Here is a 27,648-nt window from a genome sequence, read left to right on the forward strand (position 1 = left end):
TCAGTGTTTAACCTGATAGAATCCCAACAACAATACTTTTTCCCTCTGTGATGAACTCTTCATCAGTAGATCTGAACACACTTACATAAGAAGTACTCATTATTTATCTCTGTTTTACAGATGGGGAAACTTGAGGTGCATAGAGATGAAATGACTTTCCTAAATTAATTTAGCAGGCCAATTGCATACATGAGACTAGAACCATCTCTTTTGAGTCAGAGTCTAATGCTTTGTCCATTAGACAATACTATCTTTTCTCTCTACTTGCCTCTGAAGGAATCTTACAGGTCATCTCTGCTTCATCTTGGATTTGGCCTTTAGTTTAGATGTCAATATCAAGGACATCCCAACCAGCAACTATGTTGGACAGAAAAGCATCTCATAAGGCAATGGTCAGAGCTCTTTTAAAACCTAGGTATCACTACCCCGATTTGGCCACAAACATTCTTACTGACGACTTCCAAAACTTGCTAAAGGATAGCAGCAATTGACCTACAGATGAATCAAGATCTAGTGAGTCACACTCATTATATGCTAGCCTGAACCTTTGTCACACTAGCGCCCAAACATTCCCTTCCTCCCTATTTCCTACACCAGCCATAAGCAACCTAGACTAGTGAGTTAACAACATGAGTGGCCTTCCTTCATCTCAATGAGCTGCAAGACTGTCATAACCAAGACGATCACCTGGGATGGAGTAGTTTTGCTAACTGTGCTTGCACACTTAGAATTTGCAGTGTGTTGACTGAACCGTAGGAGTGCTTTGATTGGATACAGAGGGATCACATGGCTTTTACAGTCAATGTGTGTGCAATTAGCACACACCTGACTTGATGTACCCTTGCTTTGTGTACATGTCACTTTAGTAATCTCAACATGGATGGACACCAGCAGAATCTGGCAGCCCTGTGCATGGGCAATGGTAAGCAAAATGTCTTGCAGGCCACAGATGAGCCGCATATGGCCGTAGGGCTGCAGCTTGACCACCACTGGCCTACACAAAACTCTCTCAGGAATGAAAGCCTGTTCCAAACCACCTTCCACCTATCCAGACAGACATTCCACTGCACACACAGTTCTGCCCTGAGGACAGGATGAGCCAGAGAGCAAATCAGATGTGCTAGACTTAAGTCCATGTTGCTTAAAGTAGTAGAGGAAGGAACTCATTCTGTACTGAGCTGAGGGCTTGATGATAAACTATATGGAACAAAATAAAATTAATGTGAAGCATGTGTTTTGCTGATTTGAGGCCTCAATGTCTTGTAGACTTATCCTTAGCTTTTGACCTAAAAATAAACTACAGGCAGTCCCCGACTTACACGGATCTGACTTATGTCGGATCCACACTTACGAACGGGGCTTTTCTCGCCCCGGAGCTCACGGGCGGCGAGTCGCCGCCCGTGTCCTCTGGGGCGAGAAAAGCTTCTCCCGGTCTCCCTGGTCTGCTGGGGGGTCCAGCAAAGCCGCTGGACCCCCCCAGCAGACTGGGGGACAGGAGCAAAGCTGCCCAGGCAGCGGGAGTCCTGCTGCCTGGGCAGCTTTGCTCCTGGGCAAACGAGCAAAGCCGCCCAGGTGGCGGCTTTGCTCGGGTGTCCCTGGTCTGCTGGGGGGGTCCAGCGGCTTTGCTGGACCCCCCCAGAAGACCAGGGGGACAGGAGCAAAGCCGCACAGGCGGCATTCCAGCAGACCAGGGAGACAGGAGCAAAGCCGCAAAGCCACATGGATGGCGAGGTCCCTCCGCCTGTGTGGCTTTGCACGGGTCTCCCTGGTCTGCTGGGGGAGGAGGGGGCGCACTAGCGGACCAGGCTTTGTTGTGGGATGCCTCGGGTAGAGCATCTGGGGTGCTGCAGGGTTGGTCCTATGGGAACCTACTGGGCAGCGCCCCAGCTGTTCTGTCCCAGGCTTCAGATTCAGCAGCTGTTGAAACTGATCAGGCTGATTCCAGGAAGCTGGGGGCAGAGCAACTCTGCCTCTGGCTTCCTGTAGTCAGCCCCTGGTCAGTTTCAGTGGCAGCAGCTGAATCTGGAGCCAGTTCCGACTTACATACAAATTCAACTTAAGAACAAACCTATAGTCCCTATCTTGTACGTAACCCGGGGACTGCCTGTATAGTGTTTTTGTATATGGAGACTATTATTTTGTTAACATGTGTTATTAAGTATCATAATTTTGGAAAAGAGACCTGCTGCATAAGAAAGGAAATACATTGATTCTGAGATGCAAAAACAGTTTGCTTTGGTATATTTTTGTTTAACTGAGAACTTTGGTTAATGAGAAGTCAGGTATTTTTACTATTATATGTATAATCAATGTTGGATTGCCATCATGTTCTAGTTGAACTCAAAAGTACTTGAAACATTTTTATTCAAATTTCTAACTTGATCTACTGAGTCAGATTACACCAATATTAGTATATAGTATAATATAGTGAAACAGATCCAGACCTAGTGTGTTTTGTTTTTATTCACTGTAGTCTATTGCTGTACATTCAGTATGCAGTAAATTAAAAAGAAACATTTGTAAACTGATAATGCCATATAGTCAATTACCTATTTTCTACAGCAGGACAAAAAATGAATTTACCAAGACTTAGCTCCTATGCCTGTAAGCTATGGTGAAGGGCTCCATATGAAAAGTTCAGATCTACAATAATCTGGGAATGTTTATAATTCAGGTGAAGTCCAGGTCCACCTTTAATATGATACATTTGGTTAAAATGAAATATTATATTCCATTACTAGTGAAGCTTTGTCTAGTTTGTGTAGGGTCTAGGCCAGAAAGGTGGTATTTATATTGTATTTTAAGGCAATGCTGGATATAGTGAGGTCAACTCTAAAATATACACGGTCAGGGAATACAGTAATTGGCAGGACAAATGAGCAAGGGGCAGTTTGGATAGCAGAAAGGTGAGTACAAAGAGGTTACTACATTTCCTGAACCTTATTATTTTGTTTTAAATATATATCTACACATATCTAGCAAGGGTAGCCTAAGTAAAGGAGTTTAATAATAATCACTCTAATACACATCTCTGTTTCTTCCCCTCCCCATGTTTGTCCAAAGTTTCCAAACATTTTTGGTCTGGAAATCAGACTTAGAATCTTGAGAGGGTGCAGCTTTCTTCTGAGTTTGACAGTATTGCTTGGAGCCTGACTTCTTTATTGTGAATCTTAACTTTGTTACATTTGGCCTGTAATGTGGCCAAATGGCTATACTGAAGTGGTCCAAATAAATGCAAACTTCTTTTTTAAGACTTTTCCTTGCCAGTACTCTGGGATTTTTAGACTCTCTCCATAGTGTTTACTTCTCAGTGTGTAGTAAACCACAAATTATAAATGGTCATACCTCTGGAATCCTTTTCAAATATAGTCAACACTTTCCCCAGACAGAGATTTTTCTCTTCCTCTTGCTTCTGGCATACCCACCCATAAAGGTATGCTTCTCTGTCTGTATTTTACAAAAGCAAATTAACAAAGGGGAAAAAACATAATATTCTTTCCCTAATCAAAATGGCCCCTTCCAGGGGTTCCTTTCCCCTCTTTATGTTGTACTAGACCAGCTTTATTTTCAGTTCCTTTCAATAAACTGTTTCTAACTAATGTAAAGTGTACCCACTAATAGTGGCATTCTGTCCCTTTCAAGTGATGACTGGACAATGCATAGAAGTCAATGAGCCTGCTATAGCTGTGGTTAACAGAGGTGAGGCTTTTAGCTCAGGAAATAGAGACTCATAATTTAAGATTCAGAGATACCAGACTTGGTTCTCATTGCTGACAGTTTTGCTCTCTCCCTTCAAGAGATCTGAGTCAAGTTATTTCTGAAACACAGGGGTTCCTTCTTCAGCTTCTAAAACTAGATTGGCATTTCTTCTAAGTAAAATCAGGGTGTGAGAAACAGACAACATCCCATAATATCTTGAACAAACCTTATGGAATTACGGTTAACTTAATTCAATACAGTGCCGGGGAAGGAGGAAGGGGAGAGGTATATTAGTCTGTAGTAAAACAATGAGTAATCCTGTCGCACCTTAGCCCTGGTCTATATTAGGGAGTTATTTCAAAATAACTCCTCTTATTTTGAAATAACAAGTGGAGCATCCACACTGCCAAGCCCATTATTTCAAAATAAGGGTCTAGTTAATTTGAAATAATAACTCCTGCTTTCCACAAGGAATAACACTTAGCGTGAATGTGGATGTTCCACTGCTGCTACTTGGAATTAACTACTCCGCAGAATCATTCAAAATAATTACTCCTCAGTGCTTCCTGGGACTCTGAGTTGAGGTAGCGCATCCACATTCATTAAGCCTGCCTCAGACTAATTTCAAGGCTCCCCTGTAGTGTGGACACGTTATTTTGAAATAGTTATTTCAGGAGTTATTATTTTGAATGTAGTTATTTTAAAATAATGTCCTAGTGTAGATATGCCCTTAGAGACTAACTATATATGTAATATAGTATTATGAGCTTTTTCGGCAAAATAAAGCAGGTTTATCCCACGAAAGCTCATAATACTAAGGTGCCACAGGATTATTCAGTGTTTTTTATTCAATAATTAAACCTTAATGAATGAGGGTTAACACTGTTAGGTATATTGCATTAAAAATGCAAGTCTGTACATTTTGTATGTACCTTCTCTAGTATGGAGGGGTATGCTAATATACACGACCTTAGTATTATGAGCTTTTTCGGCAAAATAAAGCAGGTTTATCCCACGAAAGCTCATAATACTAAGGTGCCACAGGATTATTCAGTGTTTTTTATTCAATAATTAAACCTTAATGAATGAGGGTTAACACTGTTAGGTATATTGCATTAAAAATGCAAGTCTGTACATTTTGTATGTACCTTCTCTAGTATGGAGGGGTATGCTAATATACATTTTTCATTATCATCTCTTTGAAGGCACCCTCTTGGAAAGGTTCTAACTGGATTCTCTGGGGACATCAAAACAGAAAGGGTTTTTGGATAACTAATCTGATTTTAAACTGGCTCAGGGCCTTCTTCTCCAAGTTAACAGACAAAACCCCTGCATCATGGAGGACCCCAATCCTTAGCATAGGGCTGGAAGAACTGGGCCTATTGAGGCCTCATAAGACTGGGTGTTTGTTCTGAGCTGAAGTTGTGATAAACTTATAAACATCCCTGCTGGGTATGGGTTTGAAGGACTACTCCTGCCAGAATTCTTGTTAGGGGTATGAGAATGCATTTAGGTTGTTTTCTCATTTTTGATGTTTTCTCTGTAGAGCATTCTACCTTAAGAATAGATTAGGCTTGCATAAGAAGTGCTATGTGGTAGTTTCTATCTGTAGCAATGACATCTGCTAACAGTCTCTAAAGAAAAAAATAGCAGGTTCTGCTTGGGCAGCCTGTTTCTGCTAGGGATAATACAGTATAGGCGGGGAACTGTGCTGTCTGGAAATATGGTAGTCAGCGAGGGACACGTATCTCAGTCCAAGAGAGGCAACACACTGAAGAAGCCTGAGAATGGTTGCCCTTACTGAGGTACTTAATGGAAATTCAGGTATACCGGGCACAAAGCAAACAAAACAGACCAGAGTTGGTTTCCCTGTCTTCCAGGAGATTCTTATGCCTTCTTGACTCCACTTGCGTGTGTTTTTCGTCTGAGGCTATGTCTAGATTGCTGCTTTTTGTTGGAAAAAGGTATGCAATTTGAATACCTTTTTCTGATTGTTTTCTTGGTTTTCTTGTTTTCTGATTGTTTGACCCGTCTACACTAGACCACATTTTGAAAAAACCTCCTCTTTCGGAAGAACTCTTCTTCCTTGTGAAATGAGGAAGACAGGGCTTCCAAAAGAGCATATCTGCTCTTCTGCAAAAAATGTCAGAAGAGCAGACATGTTCCTTGGACGCAGCAGAGTTTTTCTGGTCCCAGAAAAACCCCGTAGTCTAGATATAGCCTGAGAAAAGCCTGGGTTTATATAGCTCCTAATCCCATGTCTTGCTTCCTGCTGGGACTTTCCACTGACTGCCAAAAATATGAACAGATGTTATAACTCACACTTTTCTCATTTGGACTTCTGTCTCCACCTTGGAGTATAAAATGAACAATGAAGAGAACTTTCACAACTTATGTGTAATACTAAAGGGGACCTGCTGGGGCAGAGGGATAGCTCAGTGGTTTGAGCACTGGCTTGCTAAACCCAGGCTTGTGAAGTCAATCCTTGAAGGGGCCATTTAGGGATCTGGGACAAATTTGTCAGGGATGGGTACTTGAACCTGCTGTGAGGGCGGGGGGCCAGACTCAATGATCTCTTAAGGTCCCTTCCAGCTCTATGAGATGGTATATCTCCATGTATTATAAGTCTCTTTAGAGGCTAGTGGATACCAACTCTGCTAGTCAGTCTCTATGGCTTGTGAACAACTGAGAAGAGAATGATGACAGTAAAAAAGAAGGGATGTCTTTTTCAGGTTATAGATAAATATGGCAAAAGTTGGCCCCCTACTAATGTGGATAGAATGTGTCATTTGTGTGTGTGCATATATATGTTTGTGTGCGAGTTTTAGAAAATGAATTATGCTCAGCTCTGTTTATAAAATCAGGATTGTGGAAAAGGTGTCTGCATCTCTCAAATGTCATATCATCAAAATCATAATTTGGTGCTGAAAACTCCATCAGTTATGTGGCTGTGCAAGGTTTTGCAGCTGAAACAATTTCATGGAGAAAAGTGCCCATTTTTAAGAAAAATGATCTGGTGTAAGTACAGAAACTTCACAAAAAGGGGGATAAATTGGTGACATGTGAATGATACTCTGAAAATATCTCTGAATAGAGAGCTTCCTGGCAGAACATAATATCCCTTTTGTTTTTGATAGTAAGTAACCAAATGCTATTTATTACCTGCATAATATTATTTTATCATGATCTAATAAAATAAGGTTCTGACTAACATGAATTATGATTAAAGAGACTACTCAGCAATGAGGAAAAATAGATTTTGTGCATTAAAAGTTATAAAAAATATTTATATAAACCTTTTTCACTGTCACAACTTAATTTAGTATGCATGAGACATTATGTAAGCAGGGTCTGAATCAATGCTTCCATTACAACCAGCTGGAATGAAAGAAATTCTGGGTGTGTTTATGTAAATACAGTTCACTCAGTTTGCTTAGGCCTGCTAGATATTCAACTGGATGTTTTGCCCATTGTAATCAATTTGGCTGTTGTGGGGCCACAAACTATGTTAACACTAAATGCGGGAATTGTGAGTTATGGTCACCAATGCTTGCAGTTATTGTGGGAATGCAGAAAAATCAGATTGTGTTTAACTCAGTTCAAAGGAGAAACATTGTCAGTTTAAAGAACTTCATATGGACAATGATTCCTTTGCCAAAGCTCAGTGAAGTGAGAGTGGGAGTGCTGGACTCTGAATCAGCAGGCTGCATGCCCTCCAGTTGTGAACTGTAAGACTGGTCCAATCTGTTCCCCCCTCCCAGTTCTAATGATAGAACTAGACAGACTCCGTAAGGAGTTTCTTTTTATTATTTTCAGTTTTCTCCAGTGGATGCTGGAATTTCTTGTGGCTGGTCTGTGCTTCAGGCCAAGAGCTATGTGTTGTACTTCAGTGGTCCGTACTGTCAGTCTTTCAGGTTCGTCTGGTCAGGGTTCTCAGGGTTGTCCCGGCGCACTCCTGACAGGACCTCTTCTCCATTGGTGGTGGTAAACTTTCAGCTGTATGCATAACTATCAGTGCTCCCTTTATCTAGAGTGTTAGACCTCCGTGCACTTGGGTCAACTCAGGAGATCTCTGAGAGCCCCTGGAAACGACAGATGCAGGCAAGGTTTGAAATCAATCGAGCAGGTTTATTGTCAAATGCGAAACTCTAACAGTTGGTAACAGAAATCCTACAATGTTACACCACTGTGACTTTGGCTCACATTGACAAGGTACCAACACCGAGCAGGCCTATTGCTATATAACAGATATTAACAGCAGTTAGTCAGAGTTAAGCTACTGTGCATTCTGTAAGTCTTAGGCAATGACACCTGCCATTCAGGCACCTAGTGCACCCCCTCAAGGTCGTCCGGATAGCACCCTTTGCGATATCCTTTTATAGATAGGTACAAACAACTGACATCACTTCTTTACATACCAGGTTGCTACCCTCTGTTGCCTAGTTACCACCCCTCACCTTATGCAAGAGGGCTTACCTTCTGTTCATCATTCTGTCAGTTTTGACCTGGTCCTGAACCCAGATCAGTATGTGCATAGCTCCTAGGGAGTCCTTGTACCAAGACATTCCTTACTAAGATGTTTTGCTACTCCCATTTAGCTTACAGTCTGTACCTGGTGCCTCCTTATGCCCCATGGGTATGTCTAGACTACAGGGTTGTTGTTTTTTTTAAAGTGGCCTTTTTTTCAAAAAAAACTTCCCCTGCATCTAGACTGCTGGCTCATTCTTTCTAAAGTAAATTGAAAGAACGCAGCAGTTTTTTCAAACCTTGTTTAACGAGAAAGAATGCCTTTTTTCTAAAAAAGGCACCATGTAATGCAAACTGTGCTTTTTTGAAAGAGAGCATCCAGACTGCCTTGGTGCTCTCTTTCGAAAAAGCAGCTTGCTTTTTCAAAAGTACTGGTTGTAGTCTAGACATTCTTTTTTTGAAAGAGGCTTGCAGTCTAGACTAAGCCTAACTGACCTGCTCACACAGTTATCACTCGGGCCTCTTGCTTGATTTTTGTGTTGCTGAACCAAAGTCTTGCTCACTAGATTGCAGGCCTGTTGCTGTTTTCATGTTACAGGCCTCTAGTCAGGCCTGCTGACTCCATGTTACTGACCCTTAACTTACTACACTGAGCTCTCTGAGAGCTGAAATCGCCAAGTTTAACCCAGAGCCAACTCTACCACAAACCAGTGGGAGATGTGATGAGCAGCTAGAAGACAGGTGATGGAGAAGAGTAATAAGTGCCCAGCAGGGCAGCAATGAACAAGAGGTGCAATGAGTGTCCAGAAGAGTTGCAGCAGTGAGGTGAGACGAATGGCTAGCAAGGTGGTGGCAGACAGCAGCAAGCTGGTGGATGGTAAGTGACCAGTGGAGTGAGTAATATGTATCTCCTTACCCCACTCCCACCTAGGATGGGAAGTGAACTCTGTGGGTGCACTTCTGAGCTCTAGGTCAGCCCTGACTAAAGTCAGCACCTCTGAGTGGCGTGCAGAGAGGGATTGGGCATGTCAAGGGGACATTTACGTTGCTGGACTTAAGAACCTGAGCAGAAAAGGACATTGCCCAACCTACTCAGGGAGGGACTGTTACTCATGGTTTTGGTTGTGAACTCTGTTTGTGGTGTTTTCTTAAATTAATGCCACGTTACTTCCCTCCCCTTTTATTAAAGGTTTCTTTCCGACACTCAGACTCTGTGCTTGTGAGTGGGGAAACATTGCCCCTCAGAGGTGCCCAGGGATGTGTGAATTTTCCAGGTTAACAGGTGGGGGCTCGAGCCAGTTCTGTGTTGGGTGGATGGAGAGGAGCTCTTAGATATTAAACCTGGCCCTGGCTGCAGTTGGCTTCACCTGACAGAAGGGTTACAGTATATAACTCTGGTTTGCCATTAGGTGGCACAGAGGTTTGTTAATGGTTCTCACGGGATACAGTTATGGATGAACGTAACTGTTTTAAAATTGAGTAGTCATCCCTGCCCCAGACCTTTTCTTATCCAAGCTTTGTTTTGCTAAACAAAGGATAAGATCTCCCTATTCTCTGTCCTCTTAAAATTCTCTAGACAGTTAATTATTTTTGTCACATTTATGTTATGCTTACATCCTTTAAACTGATTTGTAAGCAATATGCCATGTTTCATTGGGAAATTGTGTACATTTTATGCCAGGGCTGATGACATGCACATTATCTAGAACCTTGTTCATTTGCATTAATGATGGGGGGAGGAAGGGAGATCCACAGTAAATTAAACAATGCAGCAAATTAGCTAATGAATGAACAATGAAAAACCAGTGTACTTAATCAAATATGCTTAGTGTATTTTGACAATTATAGATCAGTTTATTCAAATTATTAGCTAAGTGCTAACAACTTTTGATGGTGTACTTAACAATAAAGAGAATTTCTACACTGAGGAGCTTATATTTAAGAAGACAGTCTATGATAGGTCTTAATCCCCATCACCTGTAAGGCAAGGGAAAAACTCTAATTAATTATACTATAACTAGCAACTCTCCACCTGGCCAGAGAAGAAGAAGGTAGGCCAGGGCCAGGCAAGATACAGCCTGAGGGCTGGATCCAGCCTGAAAAGCCTTTAGATCCACAGCCTTCCCCACCAAGACCATGAGGCAGCTTCTCTGCCTGCTGAAACCCAACGGTTCTCAAAATGGCTGGCGGCACACTCTAGGTGCTGTGCACCTCTGGTGGGGGGAAGCTTTGTGCACTGCCTCTATCGCCAGACCAATCACAGCTGGAAACCAGTCAATGGGAGCTGTGATGATCAGCATAGGGGCAGGAGCAGCATACAAAGTCTCCCCCCACCACTGAGGTACATGTCACAGAGCAGCATATGGAGGGACCCTCCAGCCATTTTGAGCAGCCTGGGGCTGCCTTGAGGTCCCCATGAGCCAGAGTCCTCTCCTGCACTCATAACCCCTCCTGGGCCATGCACTCCATTCTACATCCATCCCCCAGGCCAGAATCCTCTCCTGAATCCATATCCCCTCCCAGACCCTGCAACGCAATCCTCTGCCCTACGTCATAACCCCTCCTTCACACAAACTGAGACCCCACACCCTCTCCTGCTCCCTTCTGCATCCAACCTCTGTCCAGATGTCGCACCTTCTCCATGGAAAAGTGACCGGGGAGGGATCACAAGAGGGTTACCTATTGTGATCCCTCCCTCTGGGGCATCTGGTATTGTCCACTGTCAGCAGACAGCATATTGGGCTAGATGGACCTTTGGTCTGACCCAGTATGGTCCTCCTTTTGTTCTTATGAAGCCCTTGACCACTTGCCAAAATCTTGGAGTGGCCTTCCCATCAAAAATTATTTCCCACCTCTGAGCTAGGCTTTGAAAGAACAGAGAGAGCTCAGTAGAGCAGGAAAGCCAGGTGAGAGGAAGTTGGGAGAATTCCCACTTTTTGGGAAGGTCTGAGAGGAAGGTCTAGTAGTTTTGGATTGGTGAGATCCAGAAAGCAGAGCAACAGAAGTAGGGTTAGCTTTGTGGTGTGGTCTTAAACTATAGAGGAGTCCTTGTCAGTAAGGACCAGGGAATGAGAAAGAAACTGGGAAGAAGCAAAGGACTGATTTTTGGGAGATAAGCCCTGGTAGGCCAAATTATCTTTTTTGTTTCAAGCTGAACCACTGCAGGGGAGCAAACTGTTTTGAAACTTGTCTGGAGAGCAGAGACACAGAAGTCTGGAGAAGAAACCTGCAAAGACTGGCTGAGGAAGTGGCCACCAGAAGTCATGTCAGATGCAAAGTGCTCTACAAAGCCATGTCCAGGTATGAGGGAAGCACCCCAGTGCTAAGGACACATGATTACACAATAACAGAGAAGACAGGACATTGTGGGAAACACAAGAGAAGAAATAATCTGGGATTTTTATTATTTTTACTTCTGATATGGTTATTACAATACTCAAGCCTGCTCACGGGGGGAGGGGCGGCAAAGGGGCGGCAAAGGGGCAATTATCCCAGTGCTGCAATGGCAGCAGATGGAGTCCTGTTCCCTTTAAATTTCCACGGGAGCCCCATACAGCATGTTCCGGATGGTGCTCAGGGCTGCCTGGGGAAGACTAGCCCCAATCCCACCCCTTCTACATGATGCTCCTCCCCTTACCCAGGAGCCCAACAAGTCTGTCGGCCCCACTGATAATATTTAGAGTATAATAGTTTAGAGTGTCTTGTTAAAAATGTGGTGAAAATGAAGTCTTTGTGCTATGGTAACTCACTAGCTCACTCTTCAATCTTTGAGCAGCAGGGAAGATGGACAGACTAATGTGCAGAGTATAGTGTTATGGGCAAATAAAATTCACATCAGTGAGTTACTGGTATATCTTTCAAACAGAAACACGTCAAGGAATCTTTTTGTCCACCACTTCTTGGTCAGGCCCAAGATTCAATGTGTTATCCCAAAGGCAGAAATGTGATATCCTCTAACATCACAGAGGGCAAAGTGCCACCTCTTGCTCATTAGCAACACTTCCTGCAGGGTTTAATTGCCTTAGTGGTCCTTTGAAATCACTCATCCAGTACTGAGGAGCCTGCTAAATTTGTGCAATTTGACAAGGTGACAGCTCAAAGTGAAATGATTGTTGGCTGTATAGTATTAATGTTGGAAAAGAAAGGAAGGGGTGGGTCAGGAGAGCAGACGGAAAAACACACAAGCGTTTTTTTTTTTAACAAACAGCAGTGAATTCCTGGACAATGGGGTAAATCTATGGAACTTGATTTTGTCAGAAATAGCAAAAATTATAGTAACTGTGACAGATGTTGCAGCCCCCTGCAGTGTCTTTAGGGACCAAATTGTGCTAAGTGTTGTGAATGATTTGTGTCACTGTAGGCCAAGAATTGTATACAGGTCTGAGAGACGGGGTTAAAGAAGCTTGTCTGGGGACCAAAAACAGTGAGACATGACTAAGGTTAATAACTTAAGGCTCTAAACAGTACAAGAAAAGGTACCATCTCTTAGTGAAGCTTGCATATATTATTTAAAACTGGGTTTTCCAGCGACCAACAGAGTTTTTAATATAAAAAGGCTGACTATAAACAGGCTTTGGGCCTTCTTTCTGAGCCAACAAATGGCCATGGACTTGTAGAGGAACTGGAAAGACTTTGGCCTCTTTGGGCCCCATAAGATGTATGGGGGCTTCCTGATTTATTTAGGGTACGTGTTAATTCTGTTTGTTGTTTTTTATTTGGTTTGTTTTCTATTATGTTTTCTCTGTAATGCTTTTACCTTTAGAATAAATGAACTTGCTTAGTAAGAGCTATGTAGTTACTCATAACTTGCTGACAATTCATTATTTATAGACCATGGAGAGACAGACTGGTTTGTTGGGAGTATCACAGCATAAGGCAGGATTCTATGTAGCCTCATAACATTTCAGCCAGAAGGATGTGGGAGAAGGATCCCTGATCAGAAACTGGTGAGGCTAGAGATCTGAGATCTGACTGGGCACTCTTGAAACTGAAATGAAAAGCAAAAGAGGCATGTGATTCACTTTTAGGAACAAAGGACATAACATGATAAAACATGCAAATGCTTTCTTGATATTACTTTCCAATGTAATTAACTGCTATTAAGAATGTTATGCAAATATGAATAGGAGACAAGATGTTCTGTGCAAGCATAATTGTGCAGGAGATTTGTTCATGATACAACAGCACTGTCAAGATGTTATCTACACTATGAAAAAGTTAGAGAACCCTGGCCTTCAATTAAACCGAGGAAAATGGTCAGCAATAAGAGTGCATTAAAGCTGTTAAAAGTTGAGTTCCAACTACTTACTATGGATCTTGTTTGCCCTTTAATGTGCCATTTAATAGTGTGGGAAATGCAACAATATGTCACTCACCTATAAAGCAGCTTGAAAGCAATAAGAATGTAGTGGAACAACAGCATGAATGGAGAAAGAAAAAATAGCAGGTAAACCTGCTACCACACTCAAGACTGTAAATAGATGTAGTGAAGGTGTGTTTAAAATGGCTCCAATCACATTCCTTTTACTTCAGTCGTGCTTCCTTGATGCTTAATGCATACCCTGTTCTACTCCATTGTGGTGCTGCCATTAGATACCTGCTGGTATGTCGTAATACCAGGGCTAAGGCAGTAGAGTGAATGATACCTTCTTTGTTCCCAAAGCCCCAAATAGGGAATGCATCTGTAGATAGGGAGCTGGTTTGGCAGATTCTACTGCCCCCTCTATTTCCCCTCGACTTTCTTTCTTTCTTTCTGTTGGCAACACTTGCTCTGCAGCCCTTTCTAGTACCTGTCTCAAGCAAGATAATTGGAGATGTGAGGAGTGAATAATAGCATGTATAGTCCTTAGAGCTTAGAAGTAAAACTGAGAGAAATCATTTAGGCAAATAATTGATTTTTATTAAAAAATGCAGTTTCGGGTCAACTGAAACCATCAGTGAATTTGGATCAAATTGGTCAATAATTTCAACTAAAAAAATGAAAACCAAGTTTTGGAAAAATAGGCTCACTTTGTTTTTGGCATTTCTTTGCAGTTCACAAGGACATTTCATTTTGGAATTCACCTACATTTAAAACCAAACAAGACATGTTTAATCCACCCTCAAAAAACAAAACCATAAACCTAAAATTTAAAAAAAATACTTTGGATCAACCAAACCGTTTTGTTTCATTAAACCAAAAATCAATAATTTTGTGTAGTTCTGCTCAGAAACTCTCTTTACAGGCAAAATGATGTTGGAAGTCAAATGTTGCTGGAACTGCCAAATCTTCCTTCTTGGCAATGAAATCTTATTCTTCTACTTCATGGGCTCTGCTTGTTGGTTGGGAACCATCCACAATGCTTCTGCAGGCTCTGTTAATGAAGCAGTCAAAGTCTGATCATATGCTTTTTAGTTTTGATAGTGACTCTGTCTAGATATTTCTTCTACAATATCTTCTTTTATTAGAAACACTTATTTTTTCTATAGTCCAGTGTTGTGAGCAATGTCAAAGTATATCTGGAATTTTGTCAGTCAAATCTTACATTGCACAAACTATTTCTGTGGCTGGTAAGTGTTCTTTTAAAATTTAAGTATCAGAGGGGTAGCCGTATTAGTCTGAATCTGCAAAAGCGACGAGGAGTCCTGTGGCACCTTATAGACTAACTGAAGTGTAGGAGCATAAGCTTTCGTGGGCAAAGACCCACTTCGTCTTCCGACATGCATCTGACAAAGTGGGTCTTTGCCCACGAAAGCTTATGCTCCTACACTTCAGTTAGTCTATAAGGTGCCACAGGACTCCTCGTTGCTTTTAAAATTTAGTATGTGATGTGCTCCCCATTTTCTTAAACTTAAACTACTACAATTGCAACTGTGCCATCGTATTGTTTCAGTGTAGACATTACCTATTTCAATGGGAGGGCTTCTTCCTTCAGTGTAAGTAATCCACCTACCGGAGAGGCAATAGCTGGGTCAATTGAAAAATTCTTTTATTGACCTAGTTTTGTCTGCACCAGGGGTTAGTTCAGTATAGCTATCTCTGTCAGGGGGTTGTATTTTTCACATCCCAGAGGGATGAAACTATTCTGACATAAATTCCCAGTGTAGATCAGCCATCAGCAATGAATACTTTTAACAGACTTTATGTGGTAATTATGTATATTGTACCTCTCAAATGTTAATAATCTCATATAATATGTCATACCAAGAACTGCTTCAGCCAAAAAATGTTGCCCATATATCATGAATGTAGCAGCATGTATAGTGATACTATAGCAACTACAAATTTCTGACTGGAGAATTGTAACAGAGCAGGCGTAATATATTGTTTCTAATCAGTAAACATTAGTGCTAATATAAGCTATGTCTAGACTACGCTCTATTTTCAAAAGAGGGAAAGCTGTGGGAGCTTTTGAAAGTGAAAGCAGTCTGGATGTGGGGTTTTTTTCAGAAAAAAACCCTTTTTCGAAAAAACCTCTCTTCCTTAAAAAATGAGGTTTACACTTTTTTTTTCAAAAGAGAGAGAGAATAAACCTGGAATATCTGCTGATAGGGGCTGGATAGGAGAAAACTGGAGCAGTCTGAATTCCTCAAAGCATAGCAGGGTCAGATTTTTCAGCAGAAAAGTCATTGATGAATCAGTTCATGGAGAAGGAGTTAAACCACAGGGAAAGGAAGAGGTTAATTGAATTGATGGTTGAATGAGTTTGGAGTTTGCCTGTTTCTAGGGCCACTGAATCTGCCCATTAACTGCCGTCACTTCCTCTATCTGCCACCAAGGATACTGTTGAGATGGAAGACACTCTTTCAAGGCTCCCACCTTCAGTGATTGGGAGGAGAAAATAGTGCCTGCAGAAACCCAAAACCTCTCTCAGGAGACTGCCCTGAGCATTCAGGGAGTGAATACGTAGCCAACAGGAATCCCAGACTCCATCCTCCCCCAAGTTCTACCCAACAAAATCTATGGAGCAGATATATCTGACAGGAGTGATTTTTTTTTTCACTTCTGTCTTTCTCTTCCCATCACTCCACCTCAAAAAGAAGGCAAGGAGGCAGGTTTAGAAACAATAACATTTGGCCAGTGTCCTCTGATGCATTTCCTTAATATTTAAAAAAATATATTGACCTTTCTTGTCAAAATACATTACACGTTCTAGCTAATTACTTCAATTTAGTGTTATCATTTCGTTCACTTGTGTGTGGCCCTCTCCCTTAAAATCTGATATCATTATGTTCCAAACAATTTTCTGTGTCCTATCTCCATTGCTCATGTACAGCTGTATCTGAAGTCAAACAGGAAGGATGAGGAAAGTATAGTTAGTGTTATCAGGGCTGGACTGAGACATTCTGGTGCCACGGGCAGACAGGTTAATTGTGCCCCAGGTTGGGGGAGGGTGCATGCGTGGCCCCGCCCCTGCACCGGCACACGGGAGGGGGCGCACGGAGTTGGTTGCACAGGATGCACATGCCCAGCCTGGCCCAGCCTTGCTACCGGTGCTGGCGCACAGCCCGGGGCCGCCGGGGATGGGCTGAGCCTGGCCAGGCAGTGCCCCACGGTCACAGGGGGAAGGGCACTGCTGGCTGGCGCTGCAGGGGTTAACGCAGCCCCCTACCTGGGCAGTTGCTGCAGGGTGGCCGCTGAGATCTGCTGCAGCCCACGATCTGGGAGCTGGGCACACAGCACCTGATGGCAGCTATAAGGGGTGCTGCGTGCCCTTTACAGCTGCCATCAGGTGCCCCCCATAGGTTGGCGCCCCAGGCAATTGCCCGGCTAGCCCATGCCTTAATCTGGCCCTGAGTGTTATGTGTTTTTATAGAACACTCCTGGGTTTCAATGCAGCAGAACTCTACAGCACAGATAAAGGGATGGTCAATCTTTTTGTAGTTTAGCTTACATGCAGACAACCAAACTGCAATTCCAGTAACAATGCAGACAATGACAGCATCTGCCACTACCCTGTGCATAAACCACCCTTCCTTTTACCCCCTCCCCCCACACACACACTCTGAAACCTTAGCCACTTTAAGCTATAGTAGAGATTGGTAGTTTTATTAATGCCACTAAGTGCAAGTGGTACAGCAGATAACAAACATTCAAAAAAATGGCGCTGTGCATCCTCATCCTTCAGTAAATGTTGATATAATCATCAGAAAAGATTGACTGCCCTCCATAATATATGTTTTTAAGGAAGTATAAATAGTGAAGACAAAAACACTGGATAATAACCACGTTAAACATAGCTGCCACCTTCTGTACCACAAACTGAATGCTAGAGTGAAAACCCAATGGAGGTGCTGTGTTATAATCATCTAATGCATGGGATGTCACAGGAACAGTCAGCTAATGACCTTTGGCTGTCGGGGAACTGAACTAAGAACAAAGCTACGTAACCCCACAAGCCTGCCTTCCTGCTGTGCCAAGATGTGTACACATATCATCCCTGGTTTCCTTGCCAATCAGTGTGCACATGGATGGATTTAGCTTCTTAAGCAGATTGTAAAGTAGATTGGTCCTGAGCACTTTACCCTCTCTCATCTAGGAACGTCTGTGGTCTTGCAGGATCTCGGATGTTGCCAGACAAGAGAATCCTGGATTTGTAAGGTGCAACCTGTGCTAAGTAAGGTCAGAGAGAAAAAAACAGCCTTGTTTCCCTGAATTGGTGATTACAAGGGGAGCTGAGAAGTCAAAAAAAGAAAAAGATTTAATAATGTTGCAAATTAAGATGGCTTGTTTGGCAAGTTCAGTTGCCTTGATTAGTTTGTCAGAGCCAAAGGCTTCAGTATGATTAACAATAATTACCTACAAAACTTGATTCTGCTTCTGTCCTTTTCCCAGAATTTGTGAGAATGCAAAGATCATGTCAGAAGTGCCATGGCCAGCACTAAAGCAACATACACTTTCAAGCAGTATCCGATCAGTTAGCCAATTTAACAGGAGTCAGGAGAATGTCTTTCCTGCAGTGGCAAGAAGTGTGGTAACCTTTCTTTTTGAAAAGATGAATAATGCTGGCATCTTTAAATTCCTATGCCATAGCCTCCTGTTCCCAGACAGTGTGAGCAAGATTTCAGCATATCATGCATATACTTTATGACCATTCTTTAGCTATTGAGCTTGTTAAGTGAATTGCCCCTTTTCAAGGTCATTGATGTTAGTGGTTTTGGATTCCTTAGCAAAATTAGGAGAAGGTACGTAGGATCCCACAAAGTAAATGTTGTCAGACATACTGCAAAACAGTATTCACTTAAGGGGAATACGATCCCTTCCCGCTTCAAGTACAATCTTGATCTCCTCAGAACTATTTCATCATGAACTTTGCCAGTGTTTCCTAGGTTGATATTCATGAATCTGTCTCCCTGGGCCATTAACCCTGTGACGGGGGACCTCCTCTCGCACTCCTGGCCTCGGGAAAGGCGGCCCCCCGCCATGGGCAGAGGGTCAGTGGCGGTCAGGGGGCCAGCGCGGCGCGCCGGAGCCAACAGGAGAGTGAGGGGAACCCGGCGCGGCCGGCGTGCAGGCGCAGGACGGCTCGGCCGGAACCCGGCCGGCGCTAGGACCCAGGTACCCAGGGACGGCCGGAGGAAGGGTGGGGGCCGAGCAGATGCCGAGCGGGGAATTCAAAAGGGCGGAGGAGGGAACAGGACGGGGGGAGGCCTGGGGGGGAGCAGGTAGGAATCTGCTCTCAGCCTCCTCCGCAGGGCACCAGAAGGACCCCACCGTGGACGGGACGGTGCCAAGCAGCAGAACTCGACCCCCCCCGGCGGGGGCGACCGGAGCGTCGGGGAACAGGACGGAACCCAGGTGGACCAGAGAGCGGATGGCCGGGGGACAGACCGTACCGGACCTGGACCTGGGAGCCGAGTTGAGGACCGAGGGGCAGCCGGCCCAGTGAGGACCGGCAGCGGAGCCCGAGTCTGGGGAGACGGCGGGCTAGAGGCCGGGAATGTCAGGCACAGGGCATCCCAGGGCGAGGACCCACGAACTGGGGGCGCCCTGTGAACCCCCAACAGAGACCCGGTTACAAACCCTTACAGAATGACCAAATAGGAACCTTTGGGAGTTCACATACTCATTCCGCCATGGTGGTAAGCCAAGTATTGATGTATAAGTGTTGTTGAAGGCCCTGCACAGTTTGGCAACCACATCCTTTAAAATCCAGCTATTATTTCTGGTATTTTCCTTATTGCCACCATCTGTGGGTAAATCAGGGTTAGGCACAACCAGACAGTGGACTTTCCAGCCCCAAAATGGTTTATAATGGACCTACAGCAGTCTGGTGTTGCCAGCTTCCACAGGACAGAAACAATCTGCGTTTGCACTGATATAGCTTCCCAGAATCAGGTGTTCTGTCACTGAAGGTTTGATGCAAGCTCTTCAGACAGCTCTATGAAGGTCTGTTTCCTCATTTGGAAATTCTGAAATCACTGCTGGTCATTCCAGATTTCCAAAATGCCACAAGTTCTCCACATCATGCTGGTTTTCTGGCACCAGAAGTGACAGTCCACTCAATTGCATATAGTGGAAATAGCATCATGTGGCAGTGTAGATGTACCAGTGCTAAAGCCATGTCTATCTCACCATAATATACATACAGCAAGCACATGCATGATCAATGGAGTGGTACCTTGGGCTCATGCTCAAGGGCGGTCACTGTATGTTGTTGCATCGGGCAATAGTCAAGTCTATGAGTCTGGCCCTTTGATAGGCACAGCAGAAGGCAGTCCTTTGCCCAAGCCCCTGGGTTAGGGGACAAGCCATCACAGCCAGAGCCTCTGGCTCTCTGGACAAGGCCAAAAAGGCTTTATTGTACACCTGACTAAGGCAGACAGCCAACACAGTCTGGAGCCGGACAGTACAGAGAGAAGAAGGTTTTTGCTTAAGCCCCCTGGCTAAGGACGACAGCAAACAGTCTGGGGCTCTGTCACTTTCATTGGGGCAAGCACAAGCCACAAAAAAAGCACAGGTCTTCTGACCTAGGGGCACGTAGGCTGCCAACTTAGTGCTAGGGTAGGTGGTAGGGGATTTTGGCCCACCCTACTTCACTAGGTCCGGGTCCAGAGCCTTAACAGTAGCAGATGTTTCCGTCACTTGGTCACCTGGGTTTCCATTGAAACACTCTGATTTGTGCTGCAATAATAAAACTGGATTAAAATCTGGTTTCTCTGGGCTACTTCGTACCACAATCTGGGTGGAGGGCTCCATAGTCCAAGTGTCCTTCTTCTCCTCAGGGTTGCCTGCAGATGGCAGTCCTGACAACTTCTCTTTGGGTGTGTCTACACTGCACCCTTAGTTTAAAATAAGATACGCAATTTGCATAATGCAAATTGCATATCTTATTTCAGTTATTTCATCTACACAGCACCAAATTTCAAAATAAAACAGTATTACAAGACATCTCTTATCCCTCATGCAACGAGGTTTACATGGATGCCGAAACAGCACGTCTGCTATATTTCACAATAGCAGATGCATTCAGAAGATGCATTGCAGTGTAGACATAACCTTCAGGGCCAGTCTCCCTTGAGGGCAGGGCACTGAAGAGCATAGGTTCAGGTCCAGAGATCTGCACTGGGCTTGCCTCCTTCCCCACTTCCTGTCTAAGGGTATGGCTACATTAGCCCCCTAGTTCAAACTAGGGAGGCTAATGTAGGCATTCGGACTTGCAAATGAAGCCCGGGATTTAAATATCCTGGGCTTTATTTGCATGTTCCCGTCTGGTTGCCATTTTAAAATGTCACTAATCTGGACTAACTGCCTGTGGCTACACGCGGCAGTTAAACTGTAATTCGAACTAAGTCCCCTTGGAATGAGGTATAACAGGTAATCCGAACTAAGTCCTTAGTTTGAATTACCGTTTAACTGCCACGTGTAGCCGCGGGCAGTTAGTCTGGACTAGTGGTATTTAAAAATGGCAACCGGACGGGAACATGCAAATAAAGCCAGGGATATTTAAATCCCAGGCTTCATTTGCAAGTTTGAATGCCTACATTATCCTCCCTAGCTTAAACTAGGGGGCTAGTGTAGACATACCCTAACTGAGCTGCAGGGACCACCTTTTTTTACTGCACACACCTCTCTGTTTCTGTGTTCTTCCACTTCCACGGAGGAACTTGGTGGTTTCTCAGGCCAGGAGAACATCTACTTTGCCTCATTTCAATCCAGTACTTTATTATGCATTCAGTGTAGACATAGCCCAAGGGGTTTGGGTGGAAGTGGGCTGGAATGCATTTCTGGAATTCAGTGACTCAGAAAAGGATTTAGGAGTCTGTAAGATAACCAAGTGATAATGAGCTTGAAGTGAAATACCTTCCCTCAAAGGGAATAACACAATCCTGTGATGTTTAAAGTGGGGAATGCCAATAAAGCTGTGATGTTACCTCTCTATACTTCATTAGTTAGATCATTACTTTATTATTATGTCCAGTCTAGTATCTGCAATCCACAAATATATTGAAAAATTGGAAAGTGTTCAAAAAAGAATTACAAAAACGATTTGAGATTTGGAAAAACTGCTTTACAGTGAGAGATTTTAGAAGCTCAATGTATTTAGTTAATCTAACAGAAGGTTAAAAGGTGATTGATCAAAGCTTATAAGTACCTACAAGGAGAGAAGATTTATGATAGCAGTGGGTGCCTTAATCTATCAGACAAAGGCATAACAATTTCTAATGGCTGGAAGCTAAGCTTAGGCAAGTTCAGACTACTGATTTGGGTCAAGTTCTGATGTCTATACTTCAAAAGGGATGTGGAAAAGTTGGGAAGGATTCAGAAAACATATAGAAGAATGAAAACTGACACTGAGAAATGTAAGCAGCTCAATCTATTTAGCTAATCTAAGAGAAGATTAAGAGGTAGTTTGATCACACACTATAAGTATCTATCATGAGAAAACTTCTGATGATAGATTGTTACACTAGAGGACAAAAGCATAACAAGAGCCAGTGGTTTGGAAGCTGAAACTAGATTGATTCAAGCCAGTAATAAAGTGAATTTTTAATAGTGAGGGTAATTAATCATTGGGCAAGTTTCCACTGGCTTCTTCACCACTTGAAGTCTTTTAAAAGCAAGACTTTTTCTCTAAAATGTGTGCTCTAGCTCAACCAAAAGATGTAGGCTTGATGTGGAAATTATAAAATAAAATTGTGTGGACTCTGTTAGGCAAGGAGATCAGACTAGATAGCCATAATTGTGCCTTCCAATCATAAAATCTATGAAATATCTATTTAAGTTGCCAAAGAGATTTGAGAGGTTTTAGCATTTTGCAGAGTCAAGAGCTTTATAACTCACCAGGCAAAAAACAGAATTATCTGTTTATAATTATTGAAATATTTTACAATCTTCCATATGTAAATTGGCCCCAAAAGAAGCCTCCAAAGAGATGACTTTCTCTTTCAATAGCCTCTGCTAAATATCTGAAAGGATTATGGTCCCAAGACACCCTAATAATGTCCTGTCTAGGACTGTAAATCAATTGTCAATTTGGCCTATCTAAATGGGTAACAGGAAATGGCCTGCACTACAGGAAATTGCCCATGTTTTATCAGGGAGTTTCTTTCCCACCCTCTCAGTATTCTCCAGAACAGACTAGTTTTCCTAAGCAATAAGAGGACTTCCGTTCAAACGATTGACACTCAAGCAGTAATTCTTCAAAAACAGAATTACATGTTTCTAAACAATATTCAATTACAGTGCACTTAATAATCAAGAAAGAATACAGTGTAACATAACAGAAGCTCTATAACATAATACAATGTTGCACTGCTTACAATAATTGCAACATACTGCACAAATCATACAATGGAATATGACATTGCATAATATAGTTTTTAAATCTACCACAATGTAAGTCTTAAACAACATTATAATATTAAAAAACTTCAAAGGGGTAGCAGAGTTAGTCTGTAACAGAAAAACTTATAATATTATACATTCAATAGCAAACCTTAAACATTCTACGAGTGGTGTTATTCTACATATGGTGATAAGTCTCTCATGAAATTCATGTGATGATCTCAAAATAAATTCATATCCAGATATCTAGCTTTATTGACAATGACATCCATACATTCCTTATAATTAAAAATAATTATGCTGGTTCTTCTTAAATGTGTCTGTTTAATCTAATGTCCTTCTGTTCTGTCATATATAGTAATTTCACTTGTGCTTCTTTGCTTTTGATCTCACTCTATGCTTTGCGCTCCACTGTTCCTGATGTGCTGCACCTTCCTTGGTCTTCTCTCTCGTTTCCAGCCACCACTAATCCACGCTAAAGCCTCTCAGTTCTCTGGCTTATACATGATTTTGACCATTTCTGCTTGACTGCATTCTCAATGCCTGCCAAACCCTTTTGGCCAATCAAGTTTGAAACATGGAACCTCTTTGAAAACCTGGCTCCTACCTGACTGACCTCTACCTTCAGGTATTCGTAGTGAGCTTAATTTCACCCTCATGCACTTTACATTAGCCTTGTTATATTTCTGTTTTCGGTCAATTCACCTAAGACCACTATTGTGATTTCCTAAGGTAAAATCATTGCAGCTGCCATATTTGATTTCTAATTAATCCTGCTTTAAACAATGAAAAGCCTTAAATCTATAACTAATTGCATTTTATGCACATCTAAACATTATGATACTGTCACCACTTTTGGTATGTTAATTGGGAGATGTAAAATTCCCATTGTTTTTCTCTCTCTCTCTGACTGCTTCCAGCTGTGTGAAACAGTGCTGTCTCTGGTTCTGATTTCTTTATGTGAAATTTAGAACTACTCAGTCTCTTTGTCAAGCTGTACTGTCACTGATTTGATTTTTTCAAGTCCCATATAACTTTATTACACATTTATTTAGATTTGGTTAGGATTGTAATCCACCCAAACCCCTGCAATACCTATGTTTCTTATAGCTCACTTTGAGTTATCATCTTCATCATTGTGAACATGGGACTTTCATACACAAAGGCATGATTTCCCATATACATATTACTTTCAGATATTACACTATTTTATAACTTTTTATATTTTAAACTAATCAAAAACAATAAGAAGTCCTGTGGCATCTTAGAGACTAATAAATGTATTAGGGTGTAACCTTTTGTGGATAAACTCCACTTCATCAGACTTCTCATTGTTTTTGCATTTACAGACTAACGTAGTTACCTGTGTGAGATTTTAACTTATGCTTATACTTCTTAAACTAGGTCTTTTTCTATCCATTTTTCTTCGAATCCCCCCCCCCAACAAAAAAACCAAAAACCCATGTCTTTGAAAAGATCCAAATGTTCCTTAACTCAGTATTTAAAATGTCTTACATAAATCCAACACCTGAAAGGAGATGTTATTGTTAAATTATTAAGGAATGAAATTGTTCTCTATGTTGTATGAGACGGTGAGGAAAACATGATCCCTGTCCCTAGGACCCAATTCCACAGTTCATTTACTATCTTTCATTATGTGCTGTAGTCTCAAGTCTTTGAGATTTGTATTATGTAGAAAAGAAGAAAACTCCAGAAAAATTATTTGAGTTGCTACTTAGCTAATGCTATCAAATGCATTTTATGTAAGGTTTCTTCATATTTAGGCTATTTGTTAGGGTATGTCTACACTTCAGCATTATTTTGAAATATCTTATTTAGAAATTGTTAATTCAAAATAAGTTATTTTGAAATAATGCATCTACACACAAAATGCATTTTGAAATAGCTTTTGGCTATTTCGAAATAGCGTGTCCACACTGAGTGGATGCTGAATTACATTTAAGGCCAGCAGGAACCAGGTCCAGCAGGGCATCAGGTCAGGAGTTATTTTGTGTGGCTGCTGCCTGAGGCTATCTGAGGCCTGTGCTTAAAGGGATGCCCTCTGGACAGCTGGTTCTCAGTTTTCCCTGCTTGCTTGCCTACCTCAAGGAGGGACAGCAAAGCATTTTGTGTCTGTATGTTCTTGTTGCCCTCACTTGGGACACCACAGCACTCTGCAACATGGAGCCAGAGTTGTCCCTGGGCACTCTGGTGCTTCTCGTGGATGCATTGCTGTGAGCCTCGCTGCCCTTTCTGCAGGCTGCCATCCAGGAGGTCCATCGGGGGGCTGTCAGTATCCAGGAGCCCCTGAGGGAGAGCTTCCACCCTGAGAAACACTAAGAACCTCCCTGGTGTGCCCCACTGGGGGCTTGTGCCTCATTCCTCCCTCACGTCCTTCCACTTACCCCTCCCTAACCCCCTTCCCGATGTCAAATAAAATACATGTATTTTCGTGAACATAAACTCTCTTTATTTAACAAAATTATGAGGGAGGGAATGAAACTCTGATGATACTGGGGAAAGGAGGCGGGAGATGGGAGAAGAGAGGGTAGGAGAGGGGAGGGGGAAAGCTGGGAGGAGGGAGCTGGAAGGGGGAAGCAAGGGGAAGAAAGGGGAGGGGAAGCTCAGGGTTGGGGGTCTCGTCAGACCAACTTGATTGTCATGCAAACCTGCTCCTGGGTTCGCATGTGGCCTTTGGTGGCCAGGCTAGCAGCTATCCTGCCATAGACAGCCGCGTTCCTCCATCTAGTGCAGAGATCATGGATGTTGGGGGCATCCCCCCCAAATCTGAATAAAGTCCATGATCTCCACCCTGACCAGGAAGGTGCCTGCCTTTTCTGGGCCCTGGCAGGCTCCTGGGAGCTGGCAGACTGCTTTTGGGGAGCGGTGGCGGGCTGGCTGCCAGTGGCTTGCTGGCTTATGTTTTGGGGCCACTGGGTCAAGTGCAATGACTGCTGGCTCTGGGCTGGCAGGCTTGGAGCTGGCACAGGCACTGTGGCCAGAGTTAGCTCCTTTAAGGGCTCCAGGGAGAGGGGAGGGAGAGGAGTGTTCTTGGTTGAGGCTGGAGTGGCCACCAGGGCACCCCGGGAAGGCTGGAAGCCCCCATTTCGAAATAAGTGTCTACACAGCACTTATTTCGAAATAGCTATTTCAAATTTGGCGTTATTCTTCATGGAATGAGGTTTACCAAATTTGAAATAAGCACTCCACTATTTCAAATTAATTTTGAAATAGTGGTTTGGCTGTGTAGATGCTAGTAAAGTTATTTCAAAATAACGGCTGTTATTTCAAAATAACCTTGCAATGTAGACATACCCTTAATGTGTATGAGGCTGTAGAGTCAAAACCCATTTACTAAAATATTTCACTCCCTTCATCATAAACTTAAATATTTATTGGATATACGTTTAAAATATGCTGTATACATGATGAGCTTGCTCTGAATATCTGAAACATTAGATTAATCTGCTCAGTTCTAGTTGAGTTTATTTGTAGAACATACTGTTGCAGTGGCATAAGATATATAATATTACATTTCAGCCTTCAGTAGTGAACCAGGGGAACTCCATAACACTATGAAAAACTATGAAAATGCATTTTTAAAATTCCAGCCTTGCCTGCTACAATAAAGTAAGAATTTGAAATTTCAATAAAATAACTCAGAAGCATTTAATTTTCTCCAATTCTTGGGCCTTCTATCTTACTGAATCTATTCAGTTACTTAATACATGTCCATTCCTGTAAACCCTCACACGATCTTCATAGTACACAAAGAAGCGAAAATGTACATGACTGGAGCAAGTATACTGGTGTAGACATATGTAATGCTATTGGTATTTTTTTATTGATATCAAATGAAAATGCACTAAGTCCCTTTTCTATATCTACTGCAAGGTGGGGAAGGAGATATGAAAAAAATGAGTTGATTTGATTGTGAAGCCATAAATAAATTTTCAGCCTGGGAGAATGAAACCATTGCATATGCACTAGATCACTTTCTGGTACAACCAGCCATGCATGGAAAAGGTTCTTCATTGCATTATGACAGGAAATCAATATCCTGCAAAAGTCAGGAAGGAGATCATGAAAGAGCAAGGCTACAAAGGTTATGTTTATTTAGTTTGGTATTTAAGACATTAGGCAGAGAGAAGCTGAAAATGAAAATGAAGCACAATTCTTTCCCATTCAAGTGTGTGACACAATAAAGGCTGTTTACTAAGCTTTTAAGCTTTTGTTAAGATGGATGTACATGGATTTAAGGATCTTGTATTCTGGACAGTAATCACTTCAATGAAGTGCTTAGAGAATCACATTTTAGCAATAGTTCCATCATAACTATAATGCTCAATATGACTCACCACTAGGAGATGTTAGGTTTTAGATATTTCCAATATTTTATTTACTATATTGTCAAAGCTGTTTAGTAACACAACATCCACTGATTATAAAAGGTGTCATAGGATCGAACTTCATGCAATGTGTTGAAAATGTAGAGTTCACTGCAATCAGAGAGTAGGATGTCTTAAATGGATATATCCTCTTGGGCCTTATCATGAAGCCCACCCACACAGGTTCATTTCTGTTGTAACCAGTGTATTGAGACTATGAGCTCATAGGAATCATTACTCAGGTGATTTCACACACATTAACACTTGTATATAGTTTTTTTGGTTATGTTTGCTAACTTCTACTCTTAGGCTATGTCTAAACTGCAT

General features: G+C 42.4%; 1 long non-coding RNA gene across 1 annotated transcript in view; it reads left to right on the forward strand.

Annotated features, from left to right (window-relative positions):
* Positions 1–8,388: 8,388 nt before the first annotated feature.
* The window catches only part of LOC142826516 (uncharacterized), a 62,157-nt gene continuing 42,897 nt past the window's right edge, over positions 8,389–27,648 (forward strand). Inside the window, exon 1 of the long non-coding RNA XR_012900701.1 lies at positions 8,389–11,466. This is a non-coding gene — a long non-coding RNA (uncharacterized LOC142826516). The remainder of the gene's footprint in view (positions 11,467–27,648) is intronic.

This window comes from Pelodiscus sinensis, chromosome 1 (assembly GCF_049634645.1).
Source record: "Pelodiscus sinensis isolate JC-2024 chromosome 1, ASM4963464v1, whole genome shotgun sequence".
Classification (NCBI taxonomy): domain Eukaryota; kingdom Metazoa; phylum Chordata; order Testudines; family Trionychidae; genus Pelodiscus; species Pelodiscus sinensis.